We start from the raw sequence: 25,812 nt of genomic DNA on the forward strand, positions 1-25,812 counted from the left end.
ACCTTCTCCTTGTGGTCCTACTGTGTGAGATCCTTTTTCCCAATAGACACCATTTGAAATGATGCCATCCAATCTCATTAATTCCTTGGTCTCTGAATCTCACACATTATAGTTACTTAATAATTATTTGTTGAATGAAAGGATAACCTTTTAGTAAGTGTGGTCATTTGGATATGTTTGCACTACTTTCAGTTATAATCCTTCATTTGAATTGGAGTTTATCTTCCTAACTGTTGCCTGAATTCTGATCAAAATGGAACAGGGTGCTTAATCTTGTAAGGATAATCAAAAAAACCCCCATATATTTGTTTACACTTTTGCCCTTAAGAAAGCTGTATGTTTCTATATACACATATATATTTCCTGTATATTGCACATGTACAGAGTAATTATTCTGAGAACAGCTTAAACCGGGAAATGAATCCCATTTTGAAATATCGATCCTTTGTTACTGAACTAACAAACAGCAGGTAGCTAATAGCTAATCAGTTTTCGAAGAAGTTATTTGTTGCTAGAAATTAACCTGAAATTTGATCTCTGGTTATAATGAGTGTAGTAAGATGTAATGTGAAGTTTTGCTTTCTTTACGGAGTGTTGCTGCTCTGCTCCTCCTTCCAAGAGGACCCCTTAATTCATACACAGGTCCTGCTCCTCTCACTCATCGAAATTTAGTAGTTGACGTCCGCCTCCAACCCATAAAACCAACCTGTCACCATAGAATAACTCACACCGGCCTTAGAGGTAGGGAGAAAGCAATTGAGAAGAAGCCAGATGAGAAATACAACTAGGGCACAAGCTGGTCCATCCCTGGTAAAGTCTACAGCATCCTTACCCCATCCATGGTGTGTCCCTGATGGGAAAGCAGGATGCTGGATGCTGGGTCCTCAGCCCCTTCTAGCTCCATGGAGCCCAAAGCCTCACCTAAGCTACTCACGCGTTGCCCGCTGACCTTTTATGGGCTACAACCCGCATGCCTGACGAACTGATTTGTTCCAGCTGCAGCTGTATTTTCTACCTTCCTTGTTACTTAATTGATCCTGGCTGTGCCTGGTCCTGCAGAGGAGCCCTCCCAGACCTTGCAACATGTGCTATATATCCTGTATGTACTCCTGCATCCTGACAGGGAACATAAAAATCAGAGATGGCAGGAGACAAGGGGAGGGAAAAGTCAGAGGGACACTCAGAATGCAAATCACTTGGCTTGCCTTGGGGAGTCCTTCAACCCACCGTCCACTGCTCCCTGGACCAGCTCTCCTCCTCCAGACAGCACTTCTCTTGAGATCCAGACTTTCTCTTTAAACTTTAAAAACCACAATCACCTACAGACCTTTAAAGACAAAAGAGAAAACAGAACAACAAATGCTTTCCTTCACTCAGTCTTTGTTCTGGGGCCATCCATGTTAAGTTCCTTCTAAATACTTGGCATAGTCCTGATCTCCAGGGAAGCAGGTGACTTTAGACAGACTTCCTGCTCTGTTGTAGCTCACAGTCTTACAGAGGACAGAGACACAAACACAAATAGCAAGAATTCTGTGGGACATGTGTTAATAACCTAGATTAGGAGTTCTTAACCCGTGATGAGGGATCCCCAGGTATTTCTAAGACCCTTTGAGAGGGTCTGTGAGGTCTGAACTCTTCTCACAATAAAACCAACATGTCATTTGCCTTCTCCACGTTCATTCTCTCAGGATTGTACAGTGGAATTTTCCAGAGATGATGGAATGCAGAGTCAGCAGAACAACCCAGCCGACTTCCAGGAAGCCAGACACCAAAGAGATTTGCAAAATGTAAAATAATGCTGCTCTTCACGCCATTATTTTGTGTTTGGAAATATAATTTTAGTTTTCCTAGAAGTGTGTTATTTATGTCATTGTGCAATTGGTTTATTTTTATTTTAAAATGAATTAATAAAGATGTAAAGAACTCTCAGAATCTCTGATATCGTGATGTTGATAGATACAACACACATAAACAAAACCTCTCAATAACTTCGAAATAGTACAACTGTCAAGAAGCTGCAAAAATAGTACTGAGATACTCCATATGTCCTCTGCCCAGCTTCCCCTGGTAACATCTTTTATCTTGACAGTTCATTGTTAAAACCTCAACACTGACCTCGGTTCAGTAATATTAGCTAGGGATTATACTTGTGTCAGTTTTACTTGTGTGTATGTGTGCAAAGTTCTATAAAATTATATCACACCCATGGATTTTCATAGTTATCACCCTGACTGGCATCCAGAACTACTTCATCACCACAAATAAGCTCCCTCGTTCTGTGTATTGTATTCACATTTTCTTCCCAATTCTAATTCCTGGTACCCCTATTCCTGGTACTCATAGATCTGTTTTCTATTGATAAAATTTTGCCACTTCAAAGATATATGCCAGTGGAATCACACAGTATACAGCTCTCCGAGATGGGCTTTTCTTTGTTTATCTAGTAGAATGCCTTTGAGATGCAGCCCAGAAGTTAAGTGCATCCAGAGTTGGTTCCTTTGTATTTGCAAAGTGGTATCCCATTGAATGGCTGTAGTAATTTATTTATTCACTCATTGAAGGATGTTCGCATTGTTTTTAGTGTTTGGATATTATAAATACAGCTACTGTGAATATTCATGTGTTGTTTTTTTTTTTTTTTTTTTTTTTTTTTTTTGTATATGGAGTTCTTATTTCCCTAGGCTCAATGCCGAGGACACGTGTTAACTAGATCCTATAGAGTTTATGTTTAACTGTGTAAAAAGCCACTTAATGTTTCCAGCATGGCTAAAATGTTTCATTCCCATCCAAGGTAAATGAGAGATCCAGTAGCTTCACATCCTGGCCAGTACTTCTTATTTTGAGTGTGGTTTATTTGGGTCATTCTAGTAGTTTGTCATTGCAGCTTCTATTTGAATTTCCTGAGAGGTAATGATGTTGGACTTAACCAAATATATATATATTTGGTTAAGGGTCTGTTCAAATCTTTTGCACATGTTCTTATTGCTTCATTTATTCTTATTGTTGAGTTGAAAGAGTTCCTTTTGTGCTAGGCGTAAGTCTTTGGGAAGACATGGTTTGCAACTATTCTCTACCAGTCTTTCCCCCCCCCCCTAATTCTTTAAACAAGGTCTTTCATAGAGGAAATGTTTTAAATTTTGATGAAATCCAATTTGTTGATTTTAAAAAAAAATAGATCCTACCTTTGGTGTCAAGTCCAAGAACTGTTTGCCTAGCCCAAGGTCATGAATATTTTCTCATAAATAATTTCTAAGTATGTGAAGAGTCCTAAGACCAAGAGGTTTGCAAACCACAAACATTGTATGTGCAATGTTTTCAGAGTGTAAAAAAACGAAGTTCCATTGGAAATTGTAAAGGAGAGAGAAACGATGGTAAGGGAAGAGACAGAACCAGACTTCAGAGAGAAGGTGAAAATCCCCAATCAGGATGCTGGGCTCATGGCAGCTGGATCGGGGTCTTAGTTTTTTACTTTCTCTCTTTCTTTTTCCACGTCCCTAGCACTTGGAATTGGGACTGGCACAAGGAGGGATGGAACAGAGCACAAGCAAGGGAGCAAAAGAGAGCAATGTGAAAATTCATGATGTACTCAGAACAGCCAAGCCTTCCAGGGCCATAGAGGGGGGTGTGTACCGAGGAAGGGGAGACTGGGTAGGTAAGGTAGGAGCAGGAGATTGGCTGTGAACAGGTCTCATGTGTTCAGTGTTCCTAGGTCCTTCTTATAATATCCAGCCTATTGTTTATTGAAATAAGTTAATTGTAACAAAACTTGTTGTTAAATAACGATGACTTCCAATATTAGCTTACAAAGCCAAGATCCTGTTTAAGTAGAGCAAGGTATATAGTTTGCTCACTATACACCAGGTGCTATAGTAAATACTTTGTAGTTCCCCTGAAGAACAGGAGCCAGCAAGATTTTCATCAAAGTGCTTTCCTTCTTTGCATGCACAGGTGCCTCCATTCCCAGGTTCCCTTGCAGGTAAGTATGGCCAGTGGAATCTGAACAACAGGGAAGTCAGGAGCTGTACACAGAAATCTCAACACAATTTTCTGTGCTCTTTCCTTTTTCTTCATTGAAGCAACTAGGTCTGGTGATCCTGAGTCCCAGGATTGGGGCAAAGTGGGTCTCAGACTCAGCATTAAATAATTGCTTACATAGGAGCATCTGTTTGGGGTTTTGTGTGGGCAGGAAATAAACCTGTACTAAGTCAAGTCATTCAAATTAGGAATTTTGTTATAGCAGCTAACAGGACTAAACGAACAGGCTTTCCAAGGAGCGTGGATGCTCTTTCTGCCTCTCTCCTGCCTCTCACACCCACTGGAGCTTTCATGGTAGGGAAAGAAGAACCTTTCTTGCTCCTGTTTTAAAAGATGCATGTATTCAGTGTTATGATCAAACCATACATTCAGCCATCAACAGTGAAGGTGCAAAAAGAGAAAGAAAAGAATAAGCTCACTCTATTAAAACCTTTGCAGGGATGCTTTCCACTCTCCACAGAACAGAAACTAGAGTAACCTGTTATGCAATGAGTCACAATCAGTTTTTTGCCCATACACGTGAGCATTGTCTAAAACACATCTTCTTTCTTTGTAGCAGCTTGGCCCTGTCACCACTGCGCTTGGCTGAGTTCACAAATCTGCTATCACCGTAGCTTCCCTGCCATTTCTCAGCCTCTCCCTTAGTTTTACTTCCTGGCAGAATTAAAACCTCCTGAAACCACCAGAGCTACTGCTACTGCAGGAACATCACAGCCACTGGTTTTGTGGTTTGGCAGAGTACTGGCCTCTACCACTGTAGGAACCAGAGCTTCTGTCTCCAAATTCCCAAACTTGATGAACCCAAAATTTGAATACTGACAACAAAACATCATACTCTCCACCAGCTCTAGAATTGCTACCATGATTTATCAAATGGATTGTACCCAACCCCACTGCTACCATATCCACCACACCCACCATAGAATGGCTGCCACCATGAACACTGAAGTTTTATCTATGGCAAAAGTTGTCATTGTCACCAAAAAAAAAAAAAAAAAAAACCAAAAAACAAAAAAACACCTCATGACCACCACCAAAGTTTCGAAAGTCACTTTGGCCTCTTTGGTTAGACCAAGCACTAGCCATCTCTTGCTGAGACAGGGCTTTCCGTACTTTGACAGAAATCCACAGTATGGAATTTCTGAATGACCGTCTTATCTGCAGAGTGAGGCTTGTTCAAAGACTGCCAAAGCAAAGCCCTCCTTGTCACTGCCCTGGTCAGTCATGATTTTGGTCACTCCAATTTTCTTTGTTGTTCAAAGTAGTCTCATAAGTGATGTCCTTCAGTGTCTTTCATGCCACCATTAAAGCTCTTTTCCATGGTCGAGTGGGCACCTGCCCTCTGGGGTCTTCTCTTGAGTCAGCCTTCTTTGGTTTCACCGCTCTCTCATCCTCCTCCGTGACTGGTACTCATGGCTGCATCCTCCTAAACAGTGGTGTCAGTGACAAAGCCAAATCCCCTGGAGTGCTTGGTGCTGGGACCTCTCTTACCATGAGTGTTCATGGTTCAAAATGGCTCTTTAGAGTCTCCTGGGTCATTTCACAGCCCAGTCTTCCATGAAGACCTTCTGCAGATGTCCTGGCTCTTTGGAGGACTTGGACATGATGACAGTAGGAATGATTCTTCCTCAGTAATGTCCTTGGGCAGAAAGGTCTTATTGCATCTTTAGACACCATCCTCTGATTCTAGCCAAAACTAAGGGCCCGGCAGCTTCCTGAACCACTGGCAAATATCAAGTTCTCTGTGTTCAACGGACCTTAATGATGTTCTTCTTGGGCTTCCTGATCTGGGCCACAGATGGGAGGAAGAGGAACACCTCCAATCCCCAACCAGCAGCCAGGGCCTCTGTCATCTGACCCTTCCCACCTTGCCCCCCCGTGTTCCCCATTTCTGGATTCCATCGTCTTCCACATCTTTCCATAGTACCCACAAGTGAAGGTTCTGTGCCTCAATTGCCTTACCTTTAAAGAAATAATGATGGAATCCATCATTTTTGTGAGAATCAAATGACCATTAACTGGCACACAGTAAGTATTCAACAGAGCTGATTTTATTGTTTTCCTCTTTACTTTTAAAACCTCCTACAAACAAGTCTACTTTTCTTTGAGAGTTCGAAGAGATGCCAAAATAGTTTTGATTCCCTTGTTCTATGAAGATAACCACAGAAGTTGGGTGACTCTCCCAAGTGATGCAACTAGGAAGGATTTTCTGTGCTGTTTTCTTTTCCTCTCACTTGAAGCAACTGGGTCTTTGTCAATTGAACTAGGGTTCTAATCTAGGCCTGTGCATCCCAGATCCCTTGTGTGTCTCAGCTGTCTTTCTGGCGTTTTCTTTAAATTACCCCCCCACTCCTTCAACTAATCTAGTTCTTAGCATCTGTCATTCATTGCTCTCCTATCTCTGACACGTCTAAACATGCCCATTGTACTTAACTAAAATGGTTCTTGTCACCAGCAACAAGTGGCCTGCCACTGCTGGGACCATCAGGTAGGAGATAGCCCATCACAGGAAATGCTTAGTTCTCCCTGCATATGTCAATGCACACACATAGTGGGATCTTGCACCAGTCTTCTTTTTGAGCAGGATACTTGGCAATCAGGTCTGAAAAAAAAACTGGGCACTGAAATATGTTTCCTGTTTCTAAAAATCAAATGGAAGACTGAGAACCATAAAGGAATATGGCACCATTCTCTTTGGGATGTAATCCCATTCATTCATTCTTTTAATCATCTATTTAGCCTTTATTGAACATCTATTGTGTGATTGTTCTTGTTCTAGAAATCAAAAGATGAAGCATAATACTGACTCTCAAGGAGTCCAGAGAGAGACAAACACAACAGTGATATTGTGTCCTGCATTAATAGATGTGTGAACATATTTTCAGTGAAATTTGGTGAGTGATGTAGTCTCAAGGTCATGTCTATTTTCAACCTTTCATTGCATTAATGCCATATGCATTGTGATTTTTTTCAGTAAATACAGTATAAAATGAACACAGAAAGTGAGATTCTATGAGGTCATAGAGCAGGCAGTATCTAGACTCATAAATGAGCTTGAAGCTCGAAAAGAAGTGATATTTAGGATGGGTTTTGAAGGATGCATTGAAGTTCATAGAGAAAGAAGAGCAGAATGTTTCAGGTAGAGTAAGAGCATCATCGGAGACATAATGACAAAAAAAAATCCATAAAAATGAAAATGATAACCCAGATCTAAATAGCAATGTGCACTATAAATGCACCGGGTGAGCACCAGGGGCTGAGGAGGGCGGGGGAGGGGATAGTTCTAAGCTCAGAGAACACTTCACGGAGAAAGTCAGGTTTATAGCAAAGAAAGAAGTGACTGCAAAAGTCAAAGAGGTTTGAAGCTTTTCTTTTTAATCCAATTGAATTCTTTAAATTTGAATATTGACAAAGTTGTCTTGGAGATCTCTGTTAGCCTGGGGAGAGGGTCCCTTCTAGTTTTTGAGAAATGGAAAGCTGGTACAATATTTTATACCTATCTGTCATCCATCTATCTATGTAAACTTTTATGTCACCTGGATGGAGCTAGGATAAAGACTTGGCCATCTCCTATGGCCTCAGCATGCCCTAGAAGGTACTCCAACTTAATGCTTCTTATTATACTGAAAGGGACCCTGGCAGCTCCTCTGTGAAGTGCATCGTGAGCCACATCAGGCCAGCTATAGGGCTGTTTCTCTTTCCCTATTTTTGTAAGATGGAGAGAGGAGAAAGACGATTGCAATTCAAATAAAGTAGGACTTGAAAAGTCTGTGTTTCTTGGAAGCACACAGGTAAATGCTGCCTTTTGGTTCTTTTTTGGCAGCAAAGCTCAAAGGAACAAAGAATACTTCTGTATATTTGGACAAAATTAATTTTAAGGCAGATTTTCTTTTCTAAATCAAGTTGTCACCACCCTTTTAGATGCCGCTCAGCAGTATTCAGGGTTCCCAGAGTGTATGCAGCATAAGCACCTTCAAAATTCTTAAACCAACAGATCCCTGATAGCTTTAGGTTCCGCTGAAAAAATATTTTATGGGCAGATCGCTTTCATTGAAAGGCAGATGGGAGGGTGGGTAAGGGGAGGAAATGGACTGATTTCGTTTTTCTTTCCTAATTACTATTTCTTTAAAGAAAGATGGGAGCTGCAGTTTGTCATTTGGCAGCCAGTAGAAGTCATCCCTTGCCTGGTTTAAGCTTTGAAGAGGAGGCTATTCTCTAACTTCTTATTATTTATGTCTAGAAAGTGGAACTCTACCTATAGAGTCGAAGCAGAAAAGTACATTTTTGCTTATTCCCTGAAGCCTTCTAATTGGCCTCTCCTCCAGCCTTTCTTGACATTCCTAGGAGGAATCCATCCAGTGAAAGCTGCCAGCACAATTAATTTTGTTCCAACAGGTCTCAAGCAAGCCCCTGGCATGCACCAGCCACCATGGTGGGTGCCTAGGATGAAAACCCAGAGGACACCCCACTTACAGAGTGACGCAGGGCACTGGATGTGGTGGGAACAAGGGGGAGGATGCCAGGGAAGATGTCCTGAGAGTGGGGAGCCTGAGCGGAGAGAAGAAGGAGCAGACAAATCAGCAGGCCTGGAGAAGGCTTGTGCAGAGGAAGGTGTCGCATTTGGAGAGGGCCAGGGACTGTGAGGCAGCCACTGTAGTTAAAGAGTGGAAACTAGCAAAGGGTGTCCTGGTGAGAGAAGAGAGAGCACTGGGGGATACCAAGAGGCCAGATGTGAGGATCTTAGTAACTTATGGTGGGAAAGTGGGTGCCATCAGGATCCTGGCAAGAATCTGAAGAAACCACTCACAGTGAAGGGATGTCAAGGGATCCAACCACCAGCAGCCCAGATCTAGAGCCACCCTGAGCCTGAGGGAGCTAGGAAAGAAAACAAGGAGACCAGGTGTGTGTGTGTGTGTGTGTGTGTGTTTATGCTCCAGTCTGGCTGGGCACAAATCACTGACCCACCACAAAGCACTTGTATCTTCAAACAGGAAACTTTATTGCCCCAACTCCACCAGCACTCCACGCACACTCCCCGGGAACTCTCCTGAATGCTACCCACGCGGCCCCTCTCCAGCCCCCACACCAACCGGAACTCCCTCCACGGGAACTTCCCCAACCAACATGAACTCCCCAGGAAATCCCCGCGAGGACTCCAAAGTAGCGGGCTCCCCAGGCGGACAGCAGGGGTCTATATACAATTGAATCAATCCAGCATCATCTTAATGGCTCACCTCTCAACCAGTACTTCTGGCAAAATGCCAGGGGCCATTTGGACTGGATATGGCTCTCAACATGTTTGTGTGTGTGTGTGGGGGGGGGGGTGTTGGAGGAGTCATCTACCAGCAGATGTGGTGAAGAAGGGACCCAGCCATGGCTAGACTCTTGGCCCTGCAGCGGCAAGGGAGAAGAGAGGCCAGACTTCCCAAGTTCTGTCTTCCTGCCCTAAGTCTCCCCAGAACCTCCCACTGGCCAAAACCAACCAGGAGCCAGAGGGTGAAGGAACTCTGGGGAGGCAGGGGTTGGCCATCAGGATGCAAAACTCCCTCCATACTAGGTTCTAGAATACCGCCAGGGTCAGTGCCAACGTTCATACAGATATGAAGAAACTTAGTTAAAAATTTTAAAAAATACCTTAGAGAAATAGTACACACAGGTAAATTCTGTTATAATAAGCTTCATGTAAAAAATGAGTCATTTTACTATGTTTTTGTTAAAACATGCTCATTGATAAAAAAGAACCTCACAGCATTTCAAACCTTGATCTGTTCTTCCTATAAGCTCCTGGATATTTATTGGATCCAATGACTGGTTTGTGGAAATCTCGCTGAATTTTCTATAGTGGAATCTGTTCAGACACGGGAAGCTAGGGGCTACAGTTGGGTGAAGGGCAGAGGGAGAAGGCAGCACTTGCAGATCACTCACTGTCTGCCTATCATCTCAACTTTATGGGTACCCCCATGATTTTTCCACAGGCAGTAGATGAGCTTCCATCAGAAGCTAATAGATCCAGGATTTGAACTAGATCTTTCCAGTACCAAAACTCATTCTTGTCATAAAAACACAGTGTCTTTGTGTTAGCATGAGATGTCACTTTACAAGACAAAAGTCCCCATCAGAAAATAGACAAAAATATCTTCTTTTCTTTTTCTTCTGTGTTACTGGTCCCTAAACTCCAAGTATCGTAGATAACATCTCATTCATGTCCAATCCCTGATGCTTTCTTTGGAAAATGAATCTTATACGATAAATAGTATAACCTCTAGTTTTTCAATAACTATTAAATGCACCAGCATTAGAGAAAGTACATCTTTCTGTAGGGACCTTCTGTGTGAAGAATTTTTGTAACAAGACAACCAAAAGGCTGCTTTTACTGGTTCCTAAGGAAGAGGAATGCCAGCTGCACTATAAAGAATTATTTCTTCTCAGAGATCATACCCATAAAATATGATCTAGAAAGAAGACAAAAATGAATTCCATTTTACCTGTTCTGATCCAAAGGCCGTATGAAGTTTAAACTTCTGGCAAACGTTATCTTCCTTGGCTTCATGTTTGGCCATGGACTTCAGTTTTTCTTCACATGCTTCACCTGAAAAATCATCCCTGTTAACTCTCATGGATGGAAGGAAACAGCCCCCTGACGTGGCAACTTAGGCTGCGGGGGACCAGCTCTAAACAGTCACGTGAGTTAAACTCAGAGGGTGAAGACCAGATGTTTCCAGGGGCTTTGTTAAAGTTAGAGCTGTAAAACCATCTGAATTTCCAGGTACTTCCTGAAGCTTTATTTACTACCCAAGTTCCTACTGAACTTCTCTTTCAAGTTTCAAATTAAAAGAATCCACCCAAGTCAAGAGCTTTGTCCAGAGCTTTATGCGCGTGACAGGATGTATGACCACGAGACCCTTCTTGCCATGGCTGCTTTGAAGTTTTGAGTGTCTTCCTCCTAACTTGACTCTTATTTCATGTTCGTAGGTCTCTTTTCCCAGGTGGTACACTTGCTCATTCAGTCATCAAACAGTCACGGTGCGTCTCAGTTGGTTCCTTCCCCACTCTGAGCTCCTGGAGTTCTCACATCAAACTCCAGCCACTTTGAGCCACTGTGGTCTCATCCAGCCAGCGTTACTCAGCATAGCTTTCAGTCTTTGCAAAGTGCATTAAAATATAGTTTTGATGTCCTCTGGGTTTGATATTGAACTGATCACACTGATGTAACCCTCAGGACTTTGTAAATGCTGGCCTCTTTGACTCTCATCTCTTCCCCCTGGGGAATTCAAATGCAAGGTTCATCTAAGACCCAGCTATCCCAGAAAACTTACTTACCTCTCTCTCTCTCTCTCTCTCTCTCTCTCTCTCTCTCTCTCTCTCTCTCTCCTTCCCTCCCTCCCTACTTCTCCCTTTCTTTCTCTTTTGAAAAATCTGTACATATGTGAAAATAATAAGAATATTCTTTCTAGGACTCCTATGTCTCATCCATCAAGTTGCTACGACACTATCATTTCATGTTCAAGTTTGCTTCCTCTGTGACCTGGAGCAGGGAGCAAGTGAAGAACAAGACACCAAGGAATTCGGACTTCATCCAAAGAACCACAGGGAGCCATTGAAAGGTTTTAAACAGGAAAATGGCACAATCGAATTTGCTTTTCGGCACGAGCCACCCTGGTCTTGTGTCAGATGGATGAAATAGGGGTAAGACTGACTTCAGAATGCAAAGAGGAAAACGGGTGCTAAAAATCAGGTGGAAATTAAGCACATATTCATGGGTGGGATGAGCTGTGGTCATGCTATGGCAGACACACAGGCGTGGGAGGTGGAGAAGGCTTCTTGCCGAGTGGTAAGGTTTGAGTTTGTTCTAGAAGCAAAGTTAAGGCAAGCAACGCTGACCGAGTTCCAGCGCAAAGAGAGTTTACCCAGCAAAGAACACTGTTTATGGTGCACTGATAATTAAACTTGACCCTCCATTCGCCATGCTCCACTGACCTTCAGTTCAAAGGACCTAGCATATGTGTGTTGTTATTTTAATGAACGGCATTTCCCCTCACCACCATACAAATCCCAGCAAGTCTATATGGTTCTTAAAGAGTCATTACCATGGGCACTCACACTTTCAGCATAAAACCTTCAATGAACGTTTCTCACAACCGCTTTGCTTTCTCACGGACGCTGTTCAAATGTCAGTGGTTTTAGCACTGAGCTTAACCTTTATGCATTTTCACCAGAGTTTCAGAAACACAGCCTGTGCTGAATTTCCCTTACGGCTGGGAATGTTTAATACACAGTTACAAACAGAGAATTCCAGCCGCCCCTAGAACTGCCTTTGAGACATCCTACATGTTTGGGAGCCTGCAATAAGACCCGTAGAGCCAAATCACACCCAGATGCCAAGCGTATAATAGTCACTCACTTCTCTACTCATTCAACCAAATATTTGCTAAGAACCTGCTGTGGGTTTGGTATCCTTCAGGGTAAAAGGATTCCAGACTGAGAAAAGAAAATGCTTGTTTTCATGGAGTTTATATTCTAGACAGACCACTAAATCAAATAATTGATCAAGTGGTGATTAGTGCTGTGTAGAAAAAAATTAATCACAAAAAGAAGGTTAAAAAGCACGAGAAATAGTGCTGGAAATATATTCCAGTGGACTTCAATGAATGTAGAGGTACAATTTTATCTGAGTGATCAGGAAAGAGGCTCAGTTATCTTTGTTACTTCAGAAATACTGGAAGAAATTGACCCCGATGGTAATAATATGCAGATGAGCTTCATTATCACTGGGTTCCATCTCTGTGAATTTGCCTACTTGCTAGAATGTATTTATAACCTACATAGCCAGTGATACTTTCTCAGCCATTTGAGGACACATGCAGAATGGCAAAAACTGAGTCCCGATGGACACTCCCAGGAGGTCCCCTGAGGTGACTTGGGCCTTTATTTTCCTCTCCCATGGTAAACAGAAGTCTTTTCCACGGTCTGTTTAGAGGACTGTTTTTCGAATTGTGGTGCTTTTGTTAGTGATACGCTGTTTAAAATGGCCCTAAGCAGAGTTCCAAAGTGCTAGCCAGCCTTCCTAAGCTCAGAAAGGCTGCGATGTGTTTTACACAGAAAATACATGCACTCGATAGGCTTTCTTTGGTTGCTATTGGCCAAGTTCAACATTAAAGAACAAACAATGTATCTTTAAAAAGTGTCTCTGAACAAAAATACACATAGAACAAAGTTATATATTGATCAATTGACAAAAAGAAAACTGGCCATGTATTTTCCCTGGGGGATATGGCTCTCTATTGCCTTAATTCAGAGTTTGCAGTGACTTCATAGAGCAGAGCTAAAGCAAATAATGAGAACCAAATGTATCTTCCACTTTTTTCCCTTTCTACCACCACATACTGCAAGGGCATTGAAAGTATTGTTTAAAATCCATGAACATTAGAGATTAACAGAACTGGATTTTAATGCCAGGTTTTCTATTTATATTGCTATGATTTGCAGCAAGATAGTTATTCTCAGGGGGTCTCAGTTTCATGTTCTGCAAGAGTAATATATTAGCACTTATGTTGCAGGCTTGACATGAGGCTTAAATGAAATAGCATATGAACACCAATTATTGGGCACACAGTAGGTACTAATTAAATTGAAGTTGCTTTAAAAAATGATCTAGATTTTCTGTGCTGGGTATGTCTTGATAATGGAAATTTTATGACGAAAAATAATCACTTGAATCTACTTTTTTAAACAAACCACTTATTCTAATTGAAAAATATTTCATGCATATGCTAAAACCCCAAATGACACAAAGGACACACATGAACAGTGAACTTCATCTTACCCCCAGCCTCCCAGTTTTCCTTCCAGGATACAACTGTTGTTAATCATTGTATCTGCTTCTGGAATATTCTTATGCAAACACAAGTGTTTATTGTGAAAATATTTCGGGGGGGGGGATTTATTTTAAAAATCAGAAGCCATCACATCTATTCAGATTTTAAAGCAATGTCCATAAAAATTGGGGGGTTTTCCTTTGGGTTTTTCTTTGCATTGTGGTGATTCAGAACATCAGAAAGGATTTGTCTCCTTGATGCAATTCTCTCATGTTTGCAGCTACTTTGCTGGAGAAGGATTGTTCACCTAGTTCCAGTTCCTGGTGTCCCTCATCCCCACCTATCACCCTGGTGCATACTCCAGTCATTACCCTTGAGTATCTCTCTGCTCACAGGAGTTACCCTGTTCCTCCATGCTATGAGAATGTCCTTCACTTCATTTGGAGGTATTAGTTGGCAGTGAGTCCCCAAAGGCGACTTATAATTGCTCTAACCCAATCTGTGCACTCTCCCGTTTACTGAAGACTGGTTTCGTAGCCTAGTTCCAAGCTACCATGGAAAGAGCTCTCCTTCTTCCTTCCTGTTTTGGGACTTGATCAGTGGGACTTGGTAGAGTGCGGCAGCCGTCTTGTATGTGTCTTCACAAGGAGGCATAGCTGTGCGTCTGGAGTTGGCCACCTGAAAGTTGAAAACAGCTTGGTCCCTGGTGACGCTGTCGAGCTGCCAACCACAAGGGCTCTGGACACGGGAAGGCAGCGTTCGTCTTCTTTTAGCCATTTTCAGTTCACTATCTGTTACTTGCAGCTGGAAGCATTTTTCCATGACAGTGACCCAAACTCATTTCGGGTTCCCTTGTTTCAACCCCCAGTGGATAAGTTTCGGCACCTTCTTATTCCTGTCCCTCTGGCTCTAGCTCTATAGTTTCCCTGAAACTTCTGTCCCTGTCAGCCTCTCAGACATCCAGCTTCCATCCCGAAGGAGCCACCAGACATCTGGGAGAACCACAGAATATAGATGGTGAAACAGCCACCGTTCATTCTCCAAGTCGCAGGAGGTTGAGTGGATCCAGCATTCAGTTATTTTCCATTTGTTCATCAAGCATTTATTTGGCATTCAGTATGTACCAGGAACTGTGTTTAGCACAGGGACGTAAAGCAAATAAGACAAACACGCTCTGTTAGTGAGTTGATAGTCTCCTGTACGATCAAGTAATCAGACAACCGATGTGCAATTTCAAACTGTGAAATGCAGTATGAGCACAGGGTGCTCAGTGACAAATGACAAGAGGTTTCAGCTGTGTGTCGGAGGAAGGGCTCCTCCCCCTGGGCCTAGAACTGGAATGGAGAAAGCATTTCAGCTTATTTTCACTGACCTCTAACTGAGTTTTAGCATTGCTTCCAATTTAGTGTAGCCCACTAATACAGTAGCATTGCAATTGTTGTAGAGATCTGGACAAAATTTTGACACTTAACACTAACTACTGTGAAATTACATTATTATACCTACTGCAAGATCCTGATATTTAATGAGTTAGTAAAGAAGCACAATATATATTCATATTCAACAATTTAAATTTTTTAAAATTTTAATTAATCTATTTATTCTACTTAGGTATATATGACAGCAGGATGCATTTTGATTCTTTGTACACAATTCCAATACAACTTTTCATCTCTTTTTTTTCAACTTTTCTCTGGTTGCACATGATGTAGCGTGCACCATATGTGCAGTCATAATGTACCTATGATAATGATGTCCATCTCGCTTCACCATCTTTCCTGCCCCCATTCCCCTTCCCTCCCCTTTGCCCAATCACAGTTCCTTGATTTTTCCCATTCCCCGCCCTCCATTGTGGATCAGCATCCACTTATCAGAGAGAACATTCAGCCTTTAGTCTTTTAAGGATTGGTTTACTTTGCTTATCATGATATTCTCCAGCTCCATCCATTTACCTGTAAATGCCATAATTTTATTCTCTTTTAATGCAGAGTAATGTTCCATTGTATATGTATACCACGGTTCCCTTGTCCATTCATCTATTGAAGGGCATCTAGGTTGGTTCCACAGTTGTGTCGCTGTACTATGCTGATTTTAAGTCCTTTGGGTATAAACCAAGGAGTGGGATAGCTGGGGCAAATGGTGGTTCCATTTCAAGTTTTCTAAGGAATCTCCATACTGCTTTCTGTATTGATTGCACCAAATTGCAGTCCCACCAGCAATGTATGAGTGTGCTTTTATTTCAATAAAATTGCCCTTCTACATATTTTATGGATTGGGAAGCATTATCAGAATGGGATGTGTAGTTTTCATCATACTAGAAAGTAATCATTGGCATAAAAATGCTTAAGAATTTTATTTTTTGGAGGGGTACTGGGGATTGAACTCAGGGGCACTCAATCACTGAGCCACATCCCCAGCCCTATTTTGTATTTTATTTAGAGACAGGGTCTCCCTGAGTTGCTTAGCACCTCACTTTTTAAAAATTTTTTTATTAGCTACACATGACATTATAATGATCTTGGCAATTCATACATTTGTATCATTGGGGTATAATTTCTCATTTTTCTAATTGTACAGATTGCAGAATCACACTGGTCATAGAGTCACCTATATACATACAGCAATCATAATGTCTATTCTATTCTAGCACCTCACTTTTGCTAAGGCTGGCTTTGAACTCACAATCCTCCTGCCTCAGCCTCCTGAGCCGCTGGGATTACAGGTGTGTGCCATCACACCTGACAAGAATTTTTTAAATCATTTTTTTGGTGACATAATTTTGTGAGTAACTAAGAAAAATTGGTGTCAACATCTCCTTCCTCCTCTACTCTCCCTAGGCCCTCATGGTGCTTCCAAAGACTCCTGAGTTGTCCCAGAGAAGGTGAGGCCCAAGGCAAGGGGCTGGAGAGGTGGCCAGTTCCAGCCAGGCAGGGATGCCTCCTTGTATAGACACACACAAGACAGCTGCATGGCTGCACACATGTCTCTCTCCCCGGGGGAGGAAAAGATGTCCTGTTACTGGGAAAAGGTGGGGTTGTTCCCAGCAGCAGCACCCCTTGTTTGCAGTCCCTTGAAGAGATGCCTGATCCAGGTCCATAGGTAAACAGTGGGCAGTGCCTGGGCACAAGGTCAGTGCTAACCCCAAGCACAGCACAGAGAAGTTGAGCTTCTGAGCAGGGACAATGAGCATCGCAGCAGGGACCTCGATTCTCTGATGATGAGAGACCCTAGTCACTGATCAAACTCTGCTCACCAAATGAAAAAGAAGAGGGATTTCTTACCTCCCTGGTGAGCTAGGACTTAAAGTTTGATTTTAAAAAAATATATCTATTCTTAAATTTTAGGTGAACACAATATCTTATTTTACATTTATGTGGTGCTAAGGATTGAACCCAGTGCCTTGTGCATGCTAGGGAAGCATTCTACCACTGAGACCCAACCCCAACCCAAGTTTGATTTTTATAAAAGAAAATAATGTGCCATGTCTTATCTTGAAGTGTTGCCCCTGGATTAATTGAATTCATGCCTGCTTAGCTGAGAGCTGGGGTTGAGGAGGAGTTGACTTAGTAAGGCTGCCAGGACAGGGCAGCTTGCAGCAGAAAGGCCCAGACGCGAAGAGAGCATGACTGGTGACATGAGAGGCTGGTGAGCTCAGGGTGAGACGGGAGAGGGAGGTGGCAGCCACTTCCCTCTGTCGTCTGTCTATAGCCTCCCACACTACGATGATGGTGGTGGTGCAGTGTCCAGTGACAATTACTTTGCTCCAGGCAATTTAGGGCATTGTTTTACTTAATTTTTATGGCAGTACCATAGAATTGATTATTATCCTATTTCATGATTGAGAAACTGAGGCCTGCATATATATCCATGCAGACGAATGATCTGCAGCCACACATTTTTTCCATAACATGGGAGCACTGATCATATTCACATTATAGGGTTGTTGTGAAGGTGAACTTGAGATGATAATCACTAACATTTATGAAGCCTTGCTATATGCCAGACACCATTAAAAATTCCTTTATTTAACCCTTGCAAAAATATTATGAGATAGATCCTGTTATTAGTATCCCCTTTTTACAGAGGAAAAAAACGGAAGTGCAGAGGGCTTAAAAAAACTTGCTTATGGTCACTAAGTCAAAGTCAAGATTGGAACCCAAGAGGTCTGGTTCCAGGGTCCACGGTCTTGACCACTATGTCATACCATTTCAGGTTCATAAAGTGTTGAAGAGAGGTTTGCCACGTGGCAATCGCTCAAGGCTACAGTCCAAGAAATCAAAACAAATTTTTCTTACGTCCTAACCACAGATATTGACCCTTTGCAAAAGATAAAGAGCTAGACCTACATTTGCCTTAAAGGCTAAGAGGTGAAATGGAAGAACATCTGTCACAAAGTCGATGCTCAAAAAAATTATTAAGTGAATAAATAAATGGATGGGTCCTGGATGAGAGAATTAAACCATTTGGAATGGAAAACCAGCTCTGCCACCATCTCTGGGGTATGAACGTCTCTTCTCCTCTAGATCTGGGGTTGTTCATTTATAAATGTGTGGATTGAGGCATCAGGGAGGCCAAACGGTGAGCCTGCTGCATGCTCTCACTCCCTGCTCCTGCCCCCGCACAGACACAGCAGGGCTGCATGGAGCCCAAGCCATCTTCCGCCAGCTCTCAGAAATCATCAGGGATGCCACCCAAGATGTGACCTGTGAGCTGACCTAACTCCAGGAGCCCTCAACCCCCTTCCAACTCAGTCATCTCACTGTCCTCTGAAATCAAGTCCTGCTTTCTTAAGCTCTTCAGCGTCAATCTGCTGCCTTCAAACCTCTTTGCTCATCCCTGAATCCTTGCTGGATGGGCCCGTGTTCCGGCTACCACAGGAGAATACAAACCACGTGCTGAAAGGGCTCCAACTTGTTCTCACATCTGATTGGCGATGTGGAAACTGCTGTGGGGGCTGGAGGCCAAGCGCTGCTGTCAGCAGCACCTTCGGGAGAGCCTTCCCACGTTCCCTGTGCATTCCCAGAGCCTGGGGGGTGGGGGGAGGCTTTTTTTTTTTTTTGCTAGAATTCTGCTCCTCCTAAATTTGTTTCACATCAGCTCTGTCACAGCTGCTGCTGTCTACCAAGACCATGCAAACCAAAATGAAGTTTTCTTGCTGACACCCTCCTCCACCCCGTCACCCCAAAGTAGGGGCCTCTGCAATCCTGCCAGGGTTGTCTAACCTCCGTTTCTTTACTGTCTTCTCTCTGCATGGTGCACCAGGCACTCTGACCACACACACATTTTCAACAGCTTTGTAGCTACTTTCTCCATCTGTTTTTAAGTACTGGCACCAACAAAAATGTCTTTCAACATCACTTCCTATCCGACACTGACTCAAGGTCTATCACCAACTCTAATCTGAACTGGGGATAACAGTATTTATAGCTTGATTCTATATGTGCACACACTGACTAACCAGATGGGCATAACTGGATGGTCACTGCCACACTGGGTTGACCACGTGCTGGGGTCTTGGCCAGATAAGGATGGATTACAAGTCTGGGGTCCCACATGCCTGTTTACTTACCATGGAAGACCTGGGGCAAGAAACTTCACTCTTCTGGCCCTGAGTGTCTTTACCTATTAAATGCTACCATGGAGCCCTCTGCTCCACATGATGGGCAAGAACCATCATGCTCTCATGATGGCAAAGAGAAACAGGAAGAGAACAATGTCCTTGGGGGCCCATCTCAGGACCAGATGGGAAAAGAGTACTGGAGAAGACACCAAGTTTCCAGGGTTTGACTCCTCCCGTCGTTGGGGGCAGGGAGTGAGTGGGAATGGAATTCCCCAGGTGCCCGCACAGCAGACGGATGCCTTCCTTCCACATGATCCCAGGAAGATGATCTGGGCACAGAATGACACAGTGAGGACCCTGCAGTTCTGTCTCAGGCCCACCCCTGGCCCCTCCTACAAACATGCCAGTTCACTTCTTCAAAGCCAGGAGAGGAATACTTTGTTCTCACCTTATATGATGCATGCGTGGGAGGAAAATCTTACCACCTTTGCCATATTCTGTGGTTTTCAGTGACACAGACTCCCTGCATGGGTAAGGAGGAGGAATTGCAGCAAGGCTTGATTTATTGGGTGTCAATATAGAATCCTGCCTACAACAGGCACCCATAACCCCTTCTTTATGTAATAAGCACCCTAACCCTTAGCAGCTCACCTACTCCCAGTACAGGGAGCCTGAGGGTATGACCTGATCCCACTAGTCCTGATCCAACCCTACTGTTCACCAGTGAGACAGTTCTAATCAATAATTCTGCAAATATTCATTAATAATTATACTGTTTACACGGAGTGTAAGAATTTTTTATACTTCTCCTTGTAATAATCAACATAATAAGGACATTTGGGATGAGTTTTGCAGTTTATAAAGGACTTTGTCCTGCTCTCCTATTTGATACTGACAGCAAGCAACAGAGGATATATCTTTAGCCCTTTGATTTCATGTTGAGGAAACAAAACTCAGGAAGGTTAATGACATAGTCAAGGTGGCACAGCTAGAACATGCAGATTCAAGATGGGAACCAAGTTCTTGTTTCTTCCAGTATCTGTGAAAATATCATAAATGTATATCTTCGTGAAAATTCCAGTAACAATCAGGAGGGTCTGCACTTAGAGCCACACGAGCAGCTTGATATCCAAGGGTTTTTCCAAAGGACTGGTCTGGCCCAGAAGGATTTTATGGAAAAGGTGGGAGATGCATTAGATCCCAAAGAACAAGGGGCATGTGCCTTGTGGGAGGAATGAAGAGATGGGCAGCCTCATGGGAAAAAAAGAGTGAATAAAATGGGAAAGTGGATACTCGTGAGCTTCCAGGGGACTGGAGAAAATCTGTCCAGCTGGAGAAAGGCTTCTACTGGGGAAATATGAAGAAAAGGTTAGAAACCTATTAGAGCTCCAGAAGACTCTTCTAAAAATGGTGGTGCCCCGGGGCCCCTGGGCCTCATCACCTTTCCTAAAATGCCAGGTCCAGGCACAGCCCGCAGGCCTGTCCACAGCCTGCACCACCTGGGGCATCATGCCTGGGCACGGCTGATGCTGGCGCTGCCTCTGTCACAGGAACTGGGACACTGGCTTGGCTGAAGCAGTGCCACACAGAAAGGGCAGAGCAGATCTGTCACTTCTCATTCCAGGGCCCAGGGAGGTAGAGTTGCTTCCTCTCAGCCTCGAGTTTCACCTCCACCTAATGGAGATTTAAAATACAGGCTGAGTATCCTATGTCCGAAACGCTTGGGAATAGAAATGCTTTGGTTTTCCAATTTTATTTTATTTTTGGATTTGGAATATTTGCATATGTATAATGAGATATCTCGGGGATGGAACCCAAGTCTAAACATGAAATTCATTTATGTTTCTTAGACACCTTATACACACAGCCTGAAGGTAATTTGATACAATATTTTAAATAATTTTTTACATGAAACAAAGTTTCATCATGTGGAATTTTCTATGTATGGAGTCATGTTGACAGTAAGTTTCAGATTTTGGTACATTTCAATTTCTGATTTTCAGATTAGGAGTGCTCAACCTATACCTACCTTGCAGACTTACCGAGTAGAAAAGAAAATGAGATCATACACACAAAGTGCCTAGCTCAGAACATTAAAAAAAAAAAAAAAAAGAGGGGCTATCAGTCTTGGCAACTTAGCAGGGCCCTAAGCAACTTTGAAACTCGTTTCAAAATAAAAAATAAAAAGGAAAAAGGGTTAGGGATGTGTCTCAGTGGTTAAATAACCCAGGATTCAATCTAAGAAAAGGAGACTGGCTATTATAGTTAAATCAACTAATCCATCTGTTAGTACGTTGCAAATTGGTGACCCAGGGATCCTCTCCTGGGCACTCCCCAACAGCTATTCCACATTTTCTACATGCCTCATCAAATACCCCCCAAAGGTCTCCCTCAGCTAAAACAGAATTGATATTATTAAAAATTGTTTATTTTACCATTTGGTCATTGGTGACAAAAGGAAAAATCAACTCATAAATAGCTTAGCATATAAGATGGTTCCTTAGGCCAGAGCACTAGTTCTCAATCAGGCCCCGTTTGGCAATGGCTGGTGGCATTTTGTTTCACAACTGGGAAGAACTACTGGCATTTAGTGAGCTGGGGTCAAGGATATTGCTTCATATCCTGCCATGCACAGGACAAACCCCTCATGGCAAAAAATGATGGGGTCAGAAATATCACTAGGGCAAAGGCTGAGGAAACCTTAGACCAGAGAAGGCAAACTGGGCTCTGTCATGGCCCGGCTTTGAACAAGTTCTGTGATAAATAGCTTCTATTATGCTGGGAAATGTAAGTATTTGGTGTACATTCTCATTTCTGAAGCTCCCAAGTGAAGTGATAGTGTTTTTTTTATGTGCCATTGAATTGAGTGATGACCGGCATCCCTGAGAATAACTTCAGGATAGGGGCTGGACTATGGATAGACCAACATAGGAGGAGAAGGTTGGGACATTTAGTCCTACCCCTGACCTCCCAGGCCCAGGCCAGGAGAAGGCCTGCAGGGTGGGGTGGTCACCAGTTGAGCCATTGGCTCCATCAACCTTGCCCAGTGTAATGAGCTTCCATGTGAACCAAAAAAGAGTCCATTCAGGAAGTTTCTGGGTAGCTGAGCACCTGGGAGCTTCTAGCAAGATGAACAAGAACACAGCCACAAGTTGGGAGGGTGGGAAGCTCAAATCACAGAGACAGAAACCCCTGTGCTCAGAGACCCTTCCAGAACTTCTCCCTCTGTGCCTCATCTAGCTATTTGTTCATATCCTTTAAAATGTCCCTGATCATAATCTGGTAAATTTCAGTATTTCCCTGAGTCCTGTGAGCCACTCTAGCAAATTAACCAAATCTAGGGAGGGAGTTGAGAGCTACAATTTGGGGTCCTTTCAACCCCCTCCCTAGGTTGTTAACAAGTACAAATAAAACTAGGGCCCATGACTGGCATCTGAAGTAGGGAGGTGACCCAGGTCACGGGAGCTGAATCCTAAACCTTCAGGATCCAACGTTATCTTCAAGTAAATGGTGTAAGAACTGATGAGAACTAGAGGACACTCGGATGGTGTCCACTGCAGAATTGCTTGTTTGCTGGCTAGCAGGGAGGAATCCCCACACATTTTGAGGTCACAGAAGTCATCTGTGTTGGTTGCAGAGGACAAATAGTTTATTTTCCTATACGGTGACTTACTTAATTGGGACCTTGATCTCCTTATCTGTAAAAATGAAGATTTTGGCTTAGATCTGGTAGCTACAAAGTGGGGGGGAAAAAGCAAGCCAGTTATAATAAACTCATCATAAAAGCTAAATGTGTTCATTTGGAAATACTGTCCTTCACATTAAAGCTACAGTTCACTTTATTGAGAAGGAAGTTAAACACTTTTCTTTTAAAAATTATTGTGGCAGTTAATTTGAAAAACATAAAATAATTTTAGCAAAATAAAATTTTGTCACTGAAATACAAATTTTGGGAAACTATCAGCCCACTTGTGCTCAAAGACCTTTTTCAGTTTTGAAAACTATAATTCTGTCAGAAATGATCAGAGGAAACCACCAGCAGTTCCCTCTCTGCGAAACATTAGGCTTTTCTGGAAAACATGCAGTATTAAACCAGGGCTCCCCCAGCAAACCAGGAGCTGGTCTGCATGTCCCAGGTATGGGAATCCAAGGGTCTGCAGCTGTCAGAGAGCTGTCAAAGGAGGGTCTGAGAAGCCACTTCTGGAGTCAAGAAAGCCAAGCTGCAGTCCTTGGCCTGAAGCTCCGGGGCAGGTGTTTGACAGTTTAGACCTTGAATGTCCCCAGAGGTCCATGTGTTAACTTGGGACCCAGCTTGACATTATTGGGAGAGGTGGGACCTAGTGGTAAGATTGGGGTCATTGGGGATGTGCTCCCCAAAGCAAGTGTGAGATCCTAGACTCCCATTGTGTATACAGCTTTGCTGTACCATCCACTGCCACCATGAATGCTGCTTTGTCACAGGCCCAAAGCAAAAGGACCAATCAATCATGTACTGAAACCGCCAAAACCATGATCCCAAAAAAACCTTTCCTCTTCATAAGTTGATTTCCTTGGGTATCTGTTACAATAACGTCAAGTTGTCTAGGATGAGGGCCTTACGCAACTCTGAGTTTCACCTCCAGGCCCACATCTGCTCTAACTGCCTCTTGGCCATCATGGGTTCTCCTGCCCTTCACCATTCCAGATCTTATACAAACGCCTCACTTGCAGGGACATTAGGGAAAAGGGATTTTTGGACATGTAGTCTCTAGTTTTCCTTTGTGATGTGATAAAGACCTTAGAAGGGGATGGGAGGAGAGCGAGCAGGTGAACAAAAATCCAACACACATACCAGACCAGAGACGTCATTCTATGCCTCTACCCACATCCCTGCCCCCTCCCTACACAGACACCCAGAGTAAACCCAGCCAAAGTCTAGACAGCTTGCCTCTGAATGCATGTTGCTCTGTGGCAGAGAAGAGGAATCAGAAGAAAGAGGGCCACAATGAGTTAAAGAAATCAACATTGTTTACAGAAATGTCTGTTTTTTTGAACTAATTCCTGACCCGCTTTGCAAAGATCATTGGGACGGCTTTTTGGAGTTTTCAATTCCCCATTAGCATTTTGTAAGCCAACAAGACTCTGAGATTCAAATCCTGTGACCATCACATTAAGCTATAAAACATGGTTCTGCTGATGCTGTAATTGCCTGACATGGCTACCTGGTTCGAACTCGTGCTTAGTATGCAAATCTCCTCCAAGAATGCATTTGACAATCACTTTTCTGTCCACAGAAACTGCCCCTTGACAGAAAATGTATTCCAAAAAATGATTTTCTATTTTTTGCCTTTAAAACTAAAGCTTGCAAGTCCAGTAGTAGCTGAGAGCAAGCACATATGCTTATAATTAGGATTACCATCAGGGAATTCAACCTGACTGAGGGAAGGGAGAGGGGCCCGCCAACGGGGAGCACAAAAGCTCTCTGAAAAACACCAGATGAAATGAGCCTGGTCGGGCTGGTGTTCCTGGGTAGTGGAAGAAACTCGATTGTGAAAAACAGGCCTGGTTTCACTCCAGACTCGGAAGAAATGTTGTGTGGGCAGAATGAGAAATGCTGACAAATAAAGTCAAGCTTTGGGATCTGCTTTCCACAGCGAGCTGAGGGAGCTCCAGAGAGCCAGCCCTGCACCAAGCAACTGCCCAGGCAGGACCTTGAAACCAGTCCCTGCGTGCTGTGGCCCGGTGACCCAGGAATGGCTTTGCTCTTGTCGGGGAGAGGAGGGGACCCTTCCACTTCTTTCCTACACTGATTCTTACTGCATTTTCAGATTCTAAGCATGAGTTTGCAATCAGAGTGGCAGGTCTTTGACTCTCAGCTCTGGTTCTTCAAGAGCTGGGCAGGTGATATAACTTCTCTCTTTTCTAAGGAGAAGGAGAATGCCCACCTCCCGGTGTGAAGAAATGTCTGGGGCCTACTGGGCTCTCGGTAAGCAGCACTGCTGTTATATGGTGGGCTCCTGAGCTTCTCGGTATTGGCTGCCATTTGTGGTGCCATAGTTTCTATTTGTTGATTATCTTATTCCATCAATATTTATTGGATACTTACTGGGTACCAAGTGCTTTGGAGCCATAGTGGTATAAGGAACAACAACAAAAAAAGTGGCCACTGTTGTCCGTTAGGAGAGACGGGAATTAATAGGACATGAAAATAAAATGGATTGGAAGGAGAGTAGCATGTTAAAGAACAATCTAACAGGAAATTTATCCAGTCTTGAAGAACTGAAGGTTTTCTGGAGAAGGTGGCTTTTCTGAACCACAAAGAGCGTTGGTCCCACTGTGCCTCACCAGCACAGGAGTTCACTGAGGGCCCTGAAGACCTCCTTCTTCATTGTGACTCAGTTTCCCTCTTGGTCTCTACACCCA

The sequence above is a fragment of the Callospermophilus lateralis genome, chromosome 8 (genome assembly GCF_048772815.1).
Source record: "Callospermophilus lateralis isolate mCalLat2 chromosome 8, mCalLat2.hap1, whole genome shotgun sequence".
NCBI classification, from domain to species: Eukaryota; Metazoa; Chordata; class Mammalia; order Rodentia; family Sciuridae; genus Callospermophilus; species Callospermophilus lateralis.